We start from the raw sequence: 11,773 nt of genomic DNA, 5'->3' as shown, positions 1-11,773 counted from the left end.
GAACTTGTTTCAGTCACATGTCTTAAGAACACGGGATTACATTCAGATAATGCGAAAAACACTGTATATATTTCATGTTCTACACACAGTGGGGAACTGTCGATTTGAGAATAGTTGCGTGCTCATTTTACATTCATTTTCATACAACAGACGTTAAGCAAGTTTTTTTTTAATATTTTCACAAGAGATACAAGGTGTACTGACCGTTTTTCAGCTTGAGCGTTTTTGTCCCTGTTTCTTCTTGGTCAGGTTTAGGATGGCATCTGGATTTATCATCTCCAGGAGACATTTGACCTGTAGACATGTTGAGCAAAAAAGCTGTGTTTATCAATGGAAATTAAGGCAACCTTATCTAGATAATGTTTCTAGACTAGTGAAAGCCAAACTGGCGTGTAGCAAGGAAACGTAGAAACATATTGTAAACCATCTTCGAAAGGTAAATGTACCTAGGGCACAAAGAATACTAGGATGACTTTCTAAAATAGTTCAGGGAAATGGCAGTGTAAAAATGTGTATCATAAAGTTGACATCACCAATGTGATTAGAAAATTTGATGTCGCTACTCAAGTATGAAGATGATCGCGGTTCTTTAAAAGATGCCTACCTGGAATCTCAGATTTTTCTTCTCCTGTATTGGCAAGGTTGAAATCTTCATGCTGATTTATGAAAGTAATCAACATATTTTTTACATCGTCTGATACTTTCTTCGCCTTTACCTTCAGCATTTTCCTCAATGCCGCAGCCTTCTCAGTATACCGGGTATAATTATTAATAGCGCCGTTTATTTTTCTCAAAAGCTCGGTGTGGTTACTTTCATATCAATAGCGCTTTCACATGCATCTAAATCAGGTAAATACTCGTCGATTGCCTTTTGACTAGACGAATACTGTGGTACCAGAAGTGGGATTCCGATTGCAATTGCAGAGAGTGACAATTTAACCGAGTTGATGGAAGATGGAGGCACAATAAGTAAATGCGATTCCTGTAGCAAGTTTATGGCTTCGGAAACTTCGAATGACTTACATTCAATTTTGAGATGGGGATGAGAATTAGGATTTAATTTACTTTTTAAATCATCCTCGCGACCTTTCGGTATTGAAACAATGACCCACTTTGGAGGTTCTTTTTTAATCGTATGTAAAGATTCAGCCACATGATTCATAACTTGTGCTAATACAGATTCGCTCGATAACGCTTCAATATCAACTTCGTCAACGAACATCACAATCTGAAACTTGCCACTTGTAGGAATTTTACTGGAGCGTTTAATGTCGAAAAGATTGTCATCAGGTGTAAGCATTAAAGAAAAGTGATTTATAACCTCGTCAACACGTTGATAGTGATCATCAAAGTCGTCAAATATTTCTGAACCGATCGAAAATACGGCTTTTGTGTCCTTACTACTATCTATTGCAAACTCTTTCCAAATTTTGTATCGATATTCATCGTAACCAAGAATACTCAAAGGGGTGTCAAGTTTATACGGGTTTACAACGTAAAATGAAGCATCAGGAAAGACATCTTCTCTTATAGCGGAAGCTGGTATTGATGTCACCATATTAAAACTGAAGATCATTTCAATTGACTTTAATTCACTTATGTCAGGAAAAATACGTCCTATGATTATGAAGCCATGCAATTTCTTGCTTATCTTGACGATATAAACGCGGAGGGTTTGGATAAACGAGATTGGTGCCAGGTTTGCGAAATTCGTTCTGCTCTTCATCATTTACTTTGAAGGCAGTGCAATAAATTGTCAACCCTATTGCGTGCAAATAATATATCAGTTGTCGAACAGCAGCGGCCACTCCACCAGTGATTTGCACGCCAAGGTACGAGCAGACGACCAACGCAACCGGACGTTCTTTGTCACTGTAATATGAAACACATGGCAGACAATGAAATGTTATAGTGTCACTATGCAGTACTATTTGAATAACATTGATGTAATTTTTCCATGAAATAAACGTCTTTTAAATGAAAAGCTGATAACTTAACGGGGAGAAGTTTGGAAGGTTAAAGGGTTTCGCTTCACTTTGCATATACTCGTAGAAACGCGTTTTCAGCGGCGTCAATCATGTGTTACCGGAACAAATCAAGCTATAGAAAACGGTAAAAGGCGATACAACCGCGAAACAACAAATTAGCAACAAAGAAGAGAAGTTGTAAATCCTTTTTATTTGGATGTTGAAACAATTGACTGCATCGACGTACTCACCTTGTACCTCGAAAACTACTTTCTGTCGAAGACATCGCTGTGTCAACGATTACCACTCAGTCTGTTTTGTTTTAATGTAAATTTGACCAGTAACCACCGTCTACACAGCAAAAAAGAGTAAATAAAGACTATCAGTTAGGTATAAAATACATAACGATAGTATGCACACATGAACTACAATAGTTTATTGCTAAAACGTAGCGATGCCATGCTATTGAAGGAGTGGCCTATCCATGAATTAGGTCAATATACACTGCAGGAATTTCTGCAACATAAATACCGAAAAGGGAAAATAGAGTCAAGTCAAAATAATGGCATTGATAACGCTAAATAATGGTCATTCTCAAGTACTATCTCAGTAGATATCTGACAACCTGTCATAAAAATTTGACCATACTTAGCCACAAAATTTCCTTGAGGCATGAGCTTTTAGCGATATGTTTGTGTACACTTACAAAATTTAATGCTTGTCTAAATAGTTTTAATAAGTTTCATATGTTACCAATTAAAAGATACGTGTTGAAACTCATATGAAAGTAGCGTACGAGTTGAAAAGGTACTATTGGCAAGAACTATAATTTTTCCTGAATTACAATGATTCAGTTTCATATCTTCATCATACTATTGCAATGATGATTCTCATAGCAATTCTCTCGTGCTAAATATTCCAATCAGATAGAAACACTACGTTTCTCCCACAAATAATGTAAACAAAATTAAAGTTCTCGATTACTTAAAACATAGCGCATGAATCGTGAATAAGACACTAATAGAAAGAATCAAGACAATTTCAAAGAAGTCACTCACTAGTCCCACAGTAAAACGCCTTTTACCTCAATTACACCACTGTGACACTGAACCAATCCAAATCAGCTCATACTGATTAAATGTCTTAAAAGGTTACAGTTTCTCGACAGTTTCTTCTAAGCAATAAGAACAAAATTATGCTTTGATTCTGAAAGAAAGTGTACCATTTCCTTCCGTCATGATATTATGTCGAGGTAAATTAAACAGATAATTGCAGCACTACATTTTACTGATAGCTCCAGGTGTGAAACAACAGAGGGAAAGGTTATCTTGCTGCCAGGTCAAGTTTTATTGTAACACACTTTGCAATAATGTATACAGTGCAGTACTTTACTATCTGTGAACAATTAAAGCAATTGCCTTTGGTTATTGCTTTTAACGGTCGTCTTGGTAACATAGACTAAGTTTACAAACTTAAATTCTAATTTATCTCTAATTTAAATAAAGATATTTGTAATGTTGGTGACAGTGAGAGATTACTAAAGGTTTTTTTTGTGAAATCCAAACAGGTTGACCGATCCATATGTATTTCGCAAACTTCAAAGTAATTACACTAATGACAATATGAGCAAAATTTCAGTTTAAATTGTGCGATGGTTCTTGACAAGAAGATTTTTGAATATTATTCGTTGGCAATCTTAGGTTTTTCGCAAAACAAATATGGCCGCCAAACCACGCACGATAGAAATGATTTTTGCAAACTTCTAAGTATTTAAAACTAAGGATGACACAAGTGAAATGTTAAAGTAAATGGTGAGTTGGTTCCGGAGAAGAATATTTTTAAAGATAAAATTGGGATTTTTGCAAAATCCAATATGGCGGCCAAACCATGTAATCGATCCATATGCCTCTCGCAAAGTTAAAAGTACTCAAAATATCAGGTCAATCGGTGCCTTGGTTCTGGAGAAGAAGATTTTAAAGATGGCGGCCATGTACACGCGACCGCACTCGATTTATTAACAAATTTCCAAGACCTAAGGTCATGCTTGCTATAAACCAAATTTCAAATCGACCAGATCCCAAGGTCATCAGGAGGAGCCAATTTAAGGTTTTTTGAAAATCCAATATGGACGCCAGGTCATGTGACCAATCGAAATTTATAGGGTCAAGGCACGACTACTCATAGGTACCTATTAACCCTGCAAGTTTGAGAAGTTTACGTCAAGCGTGTTTTGAGTTCTAGGTGAGCAAAAAAGTTACGGAAGAAGAACATGAAGAGGAAGAAGAAGAATCTTGATCGCCTACAAAAACAATAGGGCCCAGCCCCCAGACTTGGGCCCCTAAATATAGGATCTTAGTACAGACCGTATAGACCGTATTCCATAGGCGTATGGAAGCTCGAAGCTTTAAGGTGAGAAGGGATCACATCTTTCTGCGAAATATCAGCAAAGTCAAATCGCATTAAGTTTAAGGGGAGCTGTGGATCACATTTACCTCCGGTTAGCAAACGTACAATGATCAAACGCCACTATCACTTTACTTCAAACAAACGCTTCATATCTGATAATATCAAATACTATTTTGACATGACTTTGGATAGTCTCTAAAGGCAAATGAGGCCTTTTCGGAAATATAAAAATGTTTCTCTATCAACATTCCCTTATAACATTCGCTTGAAAAGTCCACTACACAAGGAATGAATCTTCTCATAAATAAAAGTTAGGTATCAGTATCAGTTGTTGCCTCCTATCGTGATCTCCTGATGTTAAACCGAGCCTATTACACACGTTGAACAAGGTAGCATTGCACGCATGTTTGCATGTTAGATGTTGTTTTTCGACTAGTCAATGAAGCATGTTGTAATGTGTTGCAAGCATCCATATGGTGTAAAATTAATTTCAGTTCACATTAAAATTCCATGGGACAATTGTGTGTTACGAATGCCGCGGAATGCAACAGAATATTGAACACGTTGCCCAAATGTCGCTGGCATCATATCAAGATCGAAGGCAAAGTATGAAATTTGATGTTGTTTAAGTTCATTTACAGATTTACCATGAGCGGTAGGAAAACAAACGCTGAATTAGCCCAATTTATTCGCATATTAATTCAAACGAAAAATTACTGTTGTTTTTGCCTGTTTTATGCGCTGATAAACAACCAACACACAAAGCCTCTACTTGTTTACAAATGTGGTTGAAAACGTACCGTGTGATTGTTACTTGATCCAAGGAACGACAACTACACTGGAAACCATTGCACAACAACGTTATAAATTCGCGGTATGCTACATCTTAACTGTACTTAGCAAATGTTTGCATTTTCTAGCTTCTCTAGATGCGAATAGCAATAGTATTCAATGAATATGTTGTCAAAACAGAAGTTTTAGATATTGTGAACAATGCATTTTATTCATGCAGGCCACTGGATATGAACGATTTGCCTGCATTAGTAATTTTCATGAAGGAGTGAATGAACTTATTGGAGAATCAGTTAAATTTAAACTCTCATGGTGTAACATAGGGGTACGTAATATAATTTTAGGCTATATGTCGCACGATCTAAGGCCAAAGAATAAGCTGATATTGATATTGAATCATTATGATAAGATCTGGTTTCAACTACTGCAGGTTATTTTGGCAACGTGATGTATTACATCTATAGCTGGACAACGACAACAGAAAACCCCCGACACTGTTGGAGCGAAAGTCCAGAACTCCCGTCCCCTTCGATAAGCTAAAGTTATGAAGCGAACAACAATATTTAAACTAGCTGGCATTCACCATCAGCTGCAGCTGCGACATCCGGTTGCTGTGCTCTTTTTTCCACATTCACGTCTTGTAATACATGGGCCCAATACCATACAGGTGATGGTTGCATCGAAAACCTGTTCAAGGTTTAAACAAAATCCACAGGTATTTAATCAAGCAACTGCAACATCTACCTTAAATGTTTCAGGTGAGCTAGGAATTCGTCAAATGTGACCCCATCAACAATGAGAAATCATGAGCTTCACCTGTTCCTTAGCCTTTCACCAATCTGATATCTTTCTGTTGAAATGCTATGAGTATTGTCCACACTTGTATATTGAATAAGGAGTCTGATATCCAGGCTCTAAGCGATGAACTAGACGTCATGTATTGAAAACACACAGACGCAGTCAACGAAAATACCTCGACAGGTAGATGTGTATAACAACTGTGTAAACAAACGCTATGTGTTCAGCATTGTTTATATGTTATACCCTTTTAACGTAGAATTGCATTATCGTCCTTCCCTAAGAGTGGAATAACTAGGCAATTCAGAATATGTTTACCTTCGGGAATGTACCACTTTGGAAATGGGGTGCGATGTTTTTGAAGATGCGATGCCTAAGTTAAATTTTTCGATCATAGTTTGTACAAGGTACGTTAATTTTCATAGCGTTTTGATGATTTGCAATTAACACGATTTAACACAAACCATATGTGAAGTACTTACATAGCTAGAAACAAAATTGTACCCGTAAGTCACCTGCGAAGTTACAAAGTCATGGAGTATGTCCATCAAAGGTAGCTAACAGACATGTTCATGCACAGCCGAATTATTGACTTTTCTCTCAATGGCAATAGGTGGAATCAATGAGGGGTGTCTTAAGATATTTGGGTTACTCAGAGTTTAACAGATACGAATTTACGGTAGCATTGATGGTCGAAATGGTCGAAATCTGCATGGAGATCTACGAACTTGTAAGGTATGAACGATCAAATATGTGTGATGGATCAAAGAAAGCTGTGACTGCATGTATGCCTACGCTGACCATTGAATGCAAATTAGCATCAATTGAAAGGATGGGGAAGTGTAACCTTCAATAATTATGCAACACATTGGTTTCAGTCGGTGAATTTTGACAAACAGTGAACAGAACAACGGAAAACAGTTTGCCTTCAAAATTTTCAAACAGGTATATAAGCATACACTGGTCTTTGCAAGTACCACGTTTTTTACTTGATGGTTCATATTTAACACCTAATTGGCCGATTGGTTGCAAAATCAGATTTATCGGATTTAGGCCTAACTATCTTATCATGCGTCCCCTAGGGTACGGCACATGGGCTTACGTGCATTTACCATCTTCCAGGTTGTTCCGTTCATTGTTTGTTAAAACGGGAAGTCAACATAAAGCCCACATTTATAACAGTTACTGTAATCTGTACGATCATTCATTTCCAAAATTCAAATTTTCCATATTTCGATTTATAAAACTACACAAAGTTAGCCTTGCTATAAATTTACGGTTCGATAATAATGAACGACAACTTCGGAAGTGTGAAGATTGTTTAAAGGAATCAGTTGAAACCACATTACCAAGGAATGTCTGATTTGGAATCATCCATAGCAAGCGATAAAGTGTAAGGCATATCATATTCATTATTGCGATTTTACTTATTGCCCCTACAATCAAACACTCTTGCGTCAAAACTTCCAATATTTCAGAGCAAGCAGTCAGTATACTTGTTGGCCTGTTATTGCCTGTGTGTCGAAATTGAAAGTACCGGTGTGTGGCCGTCAATTGAGTCCATTCAGTGGGATATAAGCTACGTGATAAAACTTGTTTACTTCAAACCAGCGCTGCACCTCGACATTTCATTGATTCATAGCATTTAGGTCACCAGGGGAGCCCTCAAAGAAATGCTCACCCCTGGACAGTTTGTAAATGAGTCTTAGTGAAAAGCCGGGCAAGATTCTACAACTGAAATGTACAACCAACAATCTCCGCGGCAATCTCAGGAAATACAATCTCGTGAAAAAATGTCAGATCATGTTTCGAAATTTAGCTTTCTACTAGTATTTTATGACATTTAGTCTGTTTCCTGTTTAACTGGGACACTCTCAATACACCGCACACAGGTGTCGATACATAAACACAATCTGAAGCCTACACAATCTCATTACATTCAAGTTTATCGTCGAAATGTAAGAGTTCCAATATGTACTTAATGGCAACGTCGAATGAAATAAATGTAGGCGGATGGCACACCATGGTGTGCCGAGTATGCGCGGCCAATTGGCTTCGCTCTTTCACGATAATGAAACGGAAGTTTCTCGCTTTTCAGACCATCACACATCGGCGAATGGAAATAGTTTAAAACAAACTGTCGCAATACCAAAACATGCGATAACTTTGCAAGATGAGTTGGTTCCACACAAGCATAAAATCGTAGTATTCAAGCCTGGCTTAACTTCATGAATCACGTCAATGGTATGTCTATCCTATGTAATCCTAGTGATGGTCAATGACAGTAATGAATGAACGTTGCGATTGGTACAATGTGCATTTGCATTAGTCATCACTTTTCATAGTTTCACTAGTTCTATTTGTTTTCATTCATTTAGTTTTTTGAGCTTTTCATGAAAATATTTTATAAATATTATTGATATACTGTGATATTTAGAACTAGTCATCGTCAACTGCATAGTACCCACTGGATCAACTGTTAGTGGAAACTTTAAGTCCTCGAAGGCCGAGGGTATTCATGAATTAAGCTACGAGCTTCCGTCTGTCCGTCCATGCCGACATCTCAGACACTCTATTCCTTACAAACTAGGTACAAGGATTCTACACTGTGCCATACATATGCACGTTCATTGTTTTGGGTGTTGAAGGCATACTTAGTGCAAATTTTAATAATTGGTGTTTTGGGGAAAAAGTTCTCCTCAGAAGAGACCTTGTCATACTTGGGTAATACAGTTTAATTTAGAAATGAAAAATTATAGTATTTCTTGCAGAGTAGAGTGAACATTAGGCCTAGTAATGTTCAATGGATAAGTCGTCAAAATAGAAGTTAAGATATTGTTCAACTGGCAAGACATTGACTGAGGCCACTAACTATATTAGTCATGCAATCAGTTATTGCATTTGCAAAACTTTCATGCGAGGGAAACTGAACTTGGTGGAGAATCCGTTAAATTCAAACTATCCGTTCAGTTTTCCGGTTGTATTATAGGGATTTACTGAATATAACTTCTGGGGCTAACCTATGTATCAGACGATCCGTGAGCAAAGAATAGCCACATTGATATTGATTCATTAATATATGTTTACAAATTAAAGCTCTCTTCTCTGCTGGGACATTATCGGTTCGACACCTACTGAACCGGTATTGAAAACTATAGTCTGTCCATGTTTCAATACGAATAAATATGGCCAACTCATGACAGGAAACCGGACTTTCTGGAAGTCGGTGACACTCTATTCAAGGGCAGAGTTCATTTCCACAGCTCACACACTAGACTAAATCACCCAGTCTTGTAAACTTCGGAGCATGGCTCATGTACTACAGCCTGGGCTGAGAAACCCTGCATTAGCTGAGACAGTGTGATACATGAAATCCTTAAAGGTCTCACCCTTACATGACCTTTTGCGTAAACAAAGTTCCTATTTTGCGACCATACTATTACCAGTGATTCATTATAACGGACGAATTCCATGTTATTTAAGGGTATTTTAATGACGTTTTCCACAATTAAGTCGCTCAATATTTTCGACATATGTTCGGCAACTTGACATGTCACACTCTGTTGGGTCACGGAAGTGTTCCACAACTTTCAAACAAAATGGCGTCCACTATTGCCAACAGCTGCTCTCTTTGTATTTAAAGCCACATGCTTTTTCTGCTGTTAATTCACACCCACGTCTTGTAACATATAATAGCATACAGAATCTGTTCCAGGTTGGGATCATATTTTCAAGTACTCAATCAAGCCAATGCAACATCTATTTTAAATATTATGGGCCAGTTATGGATACTTTATATACAGACAAGTCAAAAATGGGAAGTATAAGATTTACCTGTTCCTTAGCCTTTCACCAATCTGATTACTGACTGTTGAAATGTTGTTAGTCTTATCCTCACTTATATCCTAAATAAGGAGGTTGGATATCCAGGTACCGGTAGATAAAACCAGACGTCTTGTCTTACAAACGTACTGAAATGCAGTGAACGAAAACACTTCAAAGGGTTGATGTGTGTCACAATTGTGTACACAAAAGCTGAGTGTTCAATACTGTAACATTCAAAACGTTTACGAGGTCATGGGTTCACTCAAACTCTAAAAAATTCGCACCGTTGAAATCCAGTGATTTGAATTCCTAGGATATGTGTGATTTTCTTAACAAAACTTAGTATTCATTCCGTGATTATCGAGCAAGATTTCAAAGCGTTTTAGGCCCGAATTGGCATTGGGATATTACTAACAGGACGCCATACTTCATTAAGGTAGAACGCACCTCGGGGACAGACATTCGGACTCTCAAACATTTACAGTTCTCTTCTGATATACCACATGTGGGGGTTCATTTTAAACCTCTTGGTGAAAGAAAACTTATCACCGGCTTAGTTTTTTGAAATTCGAAAATTTTTATTTTTCGCCATAGAGTTAACACAGGGATGGCGGCCATTTTGAATTTCTAATATCGGTAAATCTTGGGTTATTTCTTTCTCTAGTACCAAAATTTGCACGGTGACCCCCTATTTTTATTCTTGATTTTGAAAGAGAATGATTGAAAGATTCCTTGAGGAAAGTTAGAGCGAAAGTTTGAGTCTTTCACTTTCGAGGTGCATATTACCTTAAGTATGCATGTCAACCACTACGTCGAACTGAGGTAATGATTAACGATTCTTACCAGGCGTCAATGGTAACACAGACATGTGTCTTATATCGCATTATAGCTGCATAAGTTGCACACAACGTTAGGTAGATGTTTTCTATAATCACTGCACCAGTTCGGTCATCTCAATTCTATTTCCATAATAATTTGCTTGCTGACAGGCAGCTCCATCATTGAAATGATCGCGATATACTGATGATAGCCCACGAAGTTATTACTAACCTTTGAGGCAGTTGTGGAAATGAGACCTGTACAAGATTAATTTATAAAGCCTCTGACATCCTATTCAATGCGTGAAACCTCTGGCACTACACAGCATGGTATCAGCAATGTGTTTATGAAACTCTTGTAGGCTAGAATTTTATTATGGCCCCACCATTATAAATGTGTGCTGTTACCAGTCAGTGTGGAGTATGTTTGCACTCTGGAAGGTACCACTATGGTAATCGGGTGTGATATTACTTAAGATCATTAAACTTTGACTTAAATCATTTATAAGTTTGTAATCTTCACTATTCAAAATACATGCACTCTCTTGGAGTTGTCATAATTTGCAATTACGTGGGTTAATTAAACCATTCGCTAAAAACAAAAGTAAAACTGACAAGTCTCTTGAAAAGTTTCAAGGTGATAGAGAAAGTCCATCGAAGACTGCTGACAGGCATGTTTATGCAGCGCCGCTCTACAGATAAATCTCCCAATTTTTTATTTTTTAAAATCAATCTTTAGTGTCTTAAAATTTCTTAAGCTACTCATACTTCGCATTGACAACAAAATGGCCAAAGTTTGCCAGAAGATCTTATATGATGTAAACCATCAATAAACGCATGTGACAGATGAAAATATTGTTTACATGCACGACAACGCTGACCCCTGGAACCGGGGAATTTGGAACCCAATGGTTTGACTGTGTGACTTTCGAGAGGAAAGTTTTCCTTCAAAATTGAATTGGCAAGCAGGTATTCTTTAATATAAATCACGTGATCTAGACATGTGAACCATAAAACTGCCGTTCCCAAGTACAGGCACGTTGCCTGTCAGCTGGAATTTTAAATACGCACATCAGCGCAAATGACATCATACCATGGTTCATATCCAACACTTTGATTTTGATTGACCGTTAGCTAGTAAGCAGATTTACCTGAGTAAACTACCTT

General features: G+C 37.4%; 1 long non-coding RNA gene across 1 annotated transcript; it reads right to left on the bottom strand.

Moving 5' to 3' along the window:
* Positions 1-829: 829 nt before the first annotated feature.
* Positions 830-9,969, bottom strand: LOC139127382 (uncharacterized). The gene is made up of 3 exons (XR_011550990.1): positions 9,798-9,969; positions 2,219-2,318; positions 830-1,872 (listed from the first exon to the last, which is right to left on the bottom strand). It is a non-coding gene; the product is annotated as an uncharacterized lncRNA (long non-coding RNA).
* Between the last annotated feature and the right edge of the window lie 1,804 nt (positions 9,970-11,773).

This window comes from Ptychodera flava, unplaced genomic scaffold (genome assembly GCF_041260155.1).
Source record: "Ptychodera flava strain L36383 unplaced genomic scaffold, AS_Pfla_20210202 Scaffold_31__1_contigs__length_3010019_pilon, whole genome shotgun sequence".
Taxonomy (NCBI): Eukaryota; Metazoa; Hemichordata; class Enteropneusta; family Ptychoderidae; genus Ptychodera; species Ptychodera flava.
The sequence above is the reverse complement of the archived record's forward strand: the minus strand, read 5'-3'. Positions and strand labels throughout refer to the sequence as shown.